Source organism: Leopardus geoffroyi, chromosome C2 (genome assembly GCF_018350155.1).
Source record: "Leopardus geoffroyi isolate Oge1 chromosome C2, O.geoffroyi_Oge1_pat1.0, whole genome shotgun sequence".
Classification (NCBI taxonomy): domain Eukaryota; kingdom Metazoa; phylum Chordata; class Mammalia; order Carnivora; family Felidae; genus Leopardus; species Leopardus geoffroyi.
The window spans coordinates 151,621,292-151,627,291 of record NC_059333.1 but is presented as its reverse complement, the minus strand read 5'-3'; the positions used below and the strand labels follow the sequence as shown (position 1 = coordinate 151,627,291).

The window sequence follows — 6,000 nt, the reverse complement described above, 5'->3', positions numbered from 1 at the left end:
AACCATTGACTTTTGTTTCTCTCAGATGTAATCAACGAATTATTTGTCTTGTAATAATTAAATGGTCTTACAGTTATTTATAAAACTCCACCCCCCCCCCCATATTCTACAGGAAAAAAATAGCATTCTTGTTAGGAATCTGAAAATCTCTAGCTTGTCTTTTATCCTTTTAATCAAAAAGCAACTTTTACAACACATATTTTGATACATAATTTGATAGGGAGAAGGAATTATCTAACGGAGGATATGACTTTATGTACATTTCGTACATTTCAGTTTTTAGGTGAAACATGGGGATGTCTTTATCTCACCGATGACTTTCCTAGAGTAATTTTCTCCTATAGATGAGTCACTCATTTTATACTCATTGTCAGTAATCCCTCTAACAAAATATTTACCATACTCTCTAACCTATTGAACGCTTGCCTCTCTATGTGCTGATATAAAATAGTATTATGTCTGAGTGCTAATAAGTTGGGGTTTGTTTTTAGAGTGATGAAGATTTTATAGAATTAGGTAGTGGTGATGCCTCCACACCCTTGTGGATATACTAAAAATCTCTGAATCTTACATCACAGAATTGTGAATTCCGTGGTATGTAAATTATATCTCAATTAAGCCAATTACTGCATTTGTTGCTTAAAAATGGCAGATTAGGGGCGCCTGGCTGGCTCAGTCGGTGGAGCATGAAGCTCTTGATCTTGGGATTGTGGGTTTGAGCCCCACAATGGGTGTAGAGATTGCTGTGAGATCATGACTTAAGCCGGTCAGATGTTGAACCGACTGAGCCACCCAGGCTCCCCTAAAATAAATAAATATGCTTAAAAAATTTTAACTGCTTTCAGTGGCGATGCCAGAAAAAGCAGGACAAATGTATGTGCTAGAATGCTGGGAGTGTCCACATGGGAAGTACTAGTCATGAAAGCCAACATCCCGAATGGATTTCCAGGTTCGCTGCACCAACTTGCTCCGGTCACTGGAAGTTTATTATGGAGAAATTTCCAGACTCAGGATCTGTGGAGAGCAGAGGTGATGGGCAGGGCTTGGAAAGGGGACACATCCGCAGAGGCGGTCCCAAGCCTCTCCCGATCACAGAATCAGTAGCAAGATATTCAAATTCCCCTACCATCCCTACTCCTTCCAGGCTGGAGAACGCATTGCTCCTTCCTGAACAAACTGAATGACCCCAGGGGAAAATCTCCCAGCTACTTAGGTTTTCAAATCTGCCCACATAAAGGCCAGAGTGGCTGCCCATTGGACCACTCGTCAACAAGCCCCGTGCTGGTACTTGGAGCGTCCAGTCACCCCCTGAATGCCTAACGGACAGAAAGAGACAGTGAAGGTCAGCAGACAAAGGAGAGAGCTTTCAACAGGAAGAGGAGAGATGAAAACAAAAGAAGGATGAAGGAATCTGGAATAAGCTCGCTAATTCAATTTAAGGAACAAAGCCAACAAAGAAGCAAACAAAAGTAATGAACAAATCCCACATAGTATAGTTACTATCTTCCTGGGGCTTAGAGAAAAGACTATGTGCTTTGAAAAAGGGAACGTCAGCAAACAAGAAAGAATTGAAAAATCTGATCACCGAAAGAAAATATACAATGGTAGACAATGAATAAAATAAGAAAACTTCATGAAAGGTGGAACCAAAAGTCAAAGAACTGTAAGCTAGGAAAGAGAGGAATGAGGAACAATTTGGAGGATCCATTTAGTTTTCTATCATTACTTTTCAAGAGCCAACCAATAAAAGTTTTCAGGCAGAAGAAAGAAAGTGGACAGGGATAAATGAATAAAAACTACATAAAAATTAAAGAATAGAGTGTTACAAATTTCCAGGGGAAAATGACCTACCAAGTGGGGGTGAGAAAATACTCACGTTGAAGGAATGGGGGAGGTTTCAGGACAATTAGGGTGAAAATAAGACCTTGAACATTTCCAGACATTTGTTAAAAATCACAAAAGGAGGGCCGCCTGGGTGACTCAGTCAGTTACGTCTTCGACTTCGGCTCAGGTCATGATCTCACGGTTTGTGGGTTTGAGCCCCGCATCAGGCTCGCTGCTGACAGCTCAGAGCCCGGAGCCTGCTTCAGATTCTGTGTCTCTGTCTCTCTCTTCCCTTCCCCTGCTCGTACTCTTTCTCTCAAAAAAAAAAAAAAAAAAAAAAAAAAGTAAATAAAATATTTTTTAAAAAATCACAAAAAGAATGGGAATCTGAAAGGCCTAGAACTTCTCAACAATAAGTTGCCCTGTAGGAAAAAAACACAGAAAAACAATACAGTCACAATTCTGAGGAACTCTAGTTTTCTGTTTTTTAATTTTAGTTTTTTTTTTTACTGCTTATTTATTTTTGAAAGAGAGACAGAGACAGAGAAAGAGCAGGGAGGGGCAGAGAGAGAGGGAGACACAAAATCCAAAGCAGGCTCCAGGCTCTGAGCTGTCAGTGCTTGAACCCACAAACCATGAGATCATAACCTGAACTGAAGTCAGACCTTTAATCAACTGGCGCCCCTTTGATTTAAAATTAAAAAGAATTTTTTAATTCTTTTCTTCAAATAATTATTCTTCAAATAATTTTATTTGATTTTAGAGAGAGAGAGTGAGAGCATGGGAGGGGCAGAGGGAGAGAGAGAGAGAGAATCTTAACCAGGCTCCAGGCTCAGTACAGAGCCTGATGCGGGGCTCAATCCCATGATTCTTGTATCATGACTGCCAAAATCGAGAGTCAGATATTCGAATGACTGACCCATCCACGTGCCCCAGAACTCTAATTTTCAACACAGAATTCTATACCCAGACAAACAAGCAACCAAGTGTAAGAATAGAATAAAGCAGTTTTCAGGCATTCGAGCACTCGAAAAGATTCATTTTACATATGTGGTAAAACCTTGGATTGCGAGTAACTTGTTCTGTGAGTTTTCCACAAGATGAGCAAACATTTCTAATAAATTTTAACTTGAGAAACGAGCGATGTCTTGCAATACGAGTAGTAGGTGACACCGAATGTCACGTGATCACAACTGAGCCAATGGTTCCTGAAATTCACTTTGATATACAAGTGCTTTGGATTACAAGCATATTTCCAGAATGGATTTTGCTTGCAAACCATGGTTTTATTGTATATACAGATATATCCTTTCTAAGGAAGATACTAGAGGTTGTGCTTCAGGAAAATGAGGGAGCAAAGCAAAAATGAGAATGACATGGGATCCGGGCACTGGTGATCTATTACAGGAAAGCAATGAAAGGGAGTCCCCGCCCTGCACTGGCTTTGAGAGCATCCAGTCTAAAAACAGAACAGTTAGAGAATAGACAATCACAGAAGACAATAGATGGAAATGATTATTTGATGGATAGGAATGCTTGAGAAAATTATTGATAGATATTTGAGAGATCTGCTGGAATATTTGGAAAAAAATGAATGATACATAAATAAAAAACTAAGCAAATTAAAATAAATAGATGAAAGCAAAAACAGGATAATTATTAACTCCAAAAAAAAAAAAAAATGAAGTTGTAAAGAGGAAGGAAATAATAGAGTTGATTACAAGTTCTGTAGGAAATAATATCTATCTATCTATTTATTTTTAAATATTTATTTATTTTTGAGAGAGAGAGAGAGAGAGAGAGAGAGAGAGCACAAGCAGGGGAGGGGCAGAAAGAGGGAGACACAGAATCCAAAGCAGGCTCCAGGCTCCAAGTTGTCATCACAGAGCCTGACGGAGCTTAAACTCAAGAACTGTGAGATCACGACCTGAGCCAAAGTCAGACGCTTAACCCACTGAGCCACCCAGACACCCTCGTAGGAAATAATATTTCTAGGAATAGATATACTGACTGACAAGACTACATTCAGTGGGTGAAGGAGAAGAGAGAGCAAAGAGTAGAGAGTAAGAAAATGAAACCCTCATTAAGAAGTCAAAAGCCTACAATAAATAATAAGTATATGAATGGCTGTTTGTGGAATTATTTAGCAATGTGGAAATAAATTGAGAAAAAATAGCTAAAAAAAAAAGTTAAATGTGGCAATGTGGTTGCCTCTGGTAAGTGGGATTATGGAGCGGAGTGAGGTGGTGTATTATTTTGATAAATATGAAAATTAATTAAAATAGTACTTACGGGGACTGTGGCATATTAGTTTGCTAGGGCTGCTGTAACAAAGTACCACAAACCGGGTGGCGTAAGTAACAAATGTATTGCCTCGCTGTCCTCAGGCTTGAAGTCTGAGGTCAAGGTGTCAGCAGGGTTGGTTTCTTCTGAGGCCTGTGAGAGAAGATCTGTTCCAGATCCCTCTCTGTGACTTGTAGTTGACTATCTTCTCCCCATGTCTTCTCATGTTCTCCTCTATGCATGTCTCTGATTCCAAATCACACACCAAAGGGTGTGTGGTTTGGAGCTGATGTTTGGTTTGGTTGGACCTGGCATGTGGTTTGATGTGCCATGGAGTGGGTATGGAGTGAGCCTTGGTGAGGGCTTTGACATGGAGTGTTGATTATGTGGGATGAAGAAGGTGGGGGACTGAAATATTCAAGTGTATGTGGAGATATAGTGTGGATGTGGGGTGCGCATATGTGTGGGTTTGTGTGTGTGTATAGTATGGCTGTAGCTCAGCTTAGCTTTTGTTTAGATTTTCCTTTGCCCTTTGTTTTTGTCTTTGTTTTTGTCTTTGTTTGGCCTTTGTTTTGTCTTTGTTTCACTCTTTGTTTAAACTTTCTTTGGCTTTTGTTTGGTCTTTCTTTAGCCTTTTGTTTAAACTTTGTGTGGCCTTTTTGTAGTCTTTGTGTGGCTTTTGTTTTTAAGTGGATCTTGGCTGAGAACCCATCAAAAATACCTTGTGTAATGAAAAACCCGGATATATAATCTCTCCCTATATATTCTGCATGCATTGAGGTAGCCTCAACCCCCCCAGGGACCCGATCCAGTGGAGCTTCTTTCATACAACTGCTACTCGAAGGTAAGGGAATTCCATAGGTTTTCATCTTCAGGTTGTACTTCATCTTCAAGTGGCAAGTGCACATTTTGGTATGGGCCATTTCATTATATTCCAGGGGCAGTTTGGCGTAATAGCAGTCAAGATCGGGAGAACATAAGATGGTGGAGAAAACAAGAGCAGAGGACACCAAGGTTATTCTAATGTGAGCAGAGGGCCCTCCTGGAATGGGAATTGTCTGAGCCTGGGGAAAAGGTTCCAAACCCTAACTCAGATTCTTTCGGGTTTAAAGACTGATGTTCCTGGAACTAGATTAATGGAGCCATTAACTTCTTTTTCTATGTATGCGTTTATTATTTGTCACGATTTGAAAATGAGTTGTTTTCTTCTTATCTAGGAAAAAGTCTTCCTTCATGCAGCTGGGTTTATGTATGGGGGATACTCATGGAACAAGAAAGCCCAAATCTTGTTAGAATTTTGCTCCCTGTAGACTAACAACCTTAAATGGAAAGATGTTAAAGCTCAATCTTGTGCAGAATCTCTTAGAAACCAGAGTTTTCCAGTGTGTGGGGGGTAGAGCAAGGAAAGAAAAGATTATGTGTCATGGGAATAAAACAATTAACTTGGCTAGAGTACTAGGTGAAAAATAGGGAAAATAATTTTTTCTGCTTTGTCAAATCAAACAGGAAGGAAAAAAAACAGATCACTGTTATATGTATAGCTATGCTATTTTATGTTTATTTGGATTAGCGGGAGAATGCCTTCGTGAGTGGATTTTAAAAATTGTTTCGGGGGCGCCTGGGTGGCTCAACTGGTAGAGCGTGCAACTCTTGATCTTGGGGTTGTGAGTTCGAGCCCCATGTTGAGTGTTCAGTCTGCTTTAAGAAATTGTTTCAGATTTGCAGAAAAACTGCAAACCGTACAAAAATTCCAGATGTATTCAGATCACCCAAATGTTGACATTTTACCACATTTTTTTTTTGTCATTCTCTCTCCTTTTTCTCTATATACACATATATGTATTTTTTTCTAAGCCATTTGAGATGAATTTCCAGACACGATCAAAACTGAAA

General features: G+C 39.6%; 1 protein-coding gene across 3 annotated transcripts in view; it reads left to right on the top strand.

Moving 5' to 3' along the window:
- The first annotated feature begins 4,819 nt into the window (after nucleotides 1-4,819).
- LOC123575781 (myelin associated oligodendrocyte basic protein) overlaps nucleotides 4,820-6,000 on the top strand; it is a 49,725-nt gene continuing 48,544 nt past the window's right edge. For 2 of the 3 annotated variants that reach the window (XM_045436474.1, XM_045436476.1), the window contains exon 1: nucleotides 4,820-4,951. The gene's annotated coding sequence lies outside the window, so the exon portion shown is untranslated. Of the gene's footprint in view, nucleotides 4,952-5,045; nucleotides 5,133-6,000 lie in introns of all 3 variants that reach the window. The other variant, XM_045436475.1, reaches the window with a different exon arrangement.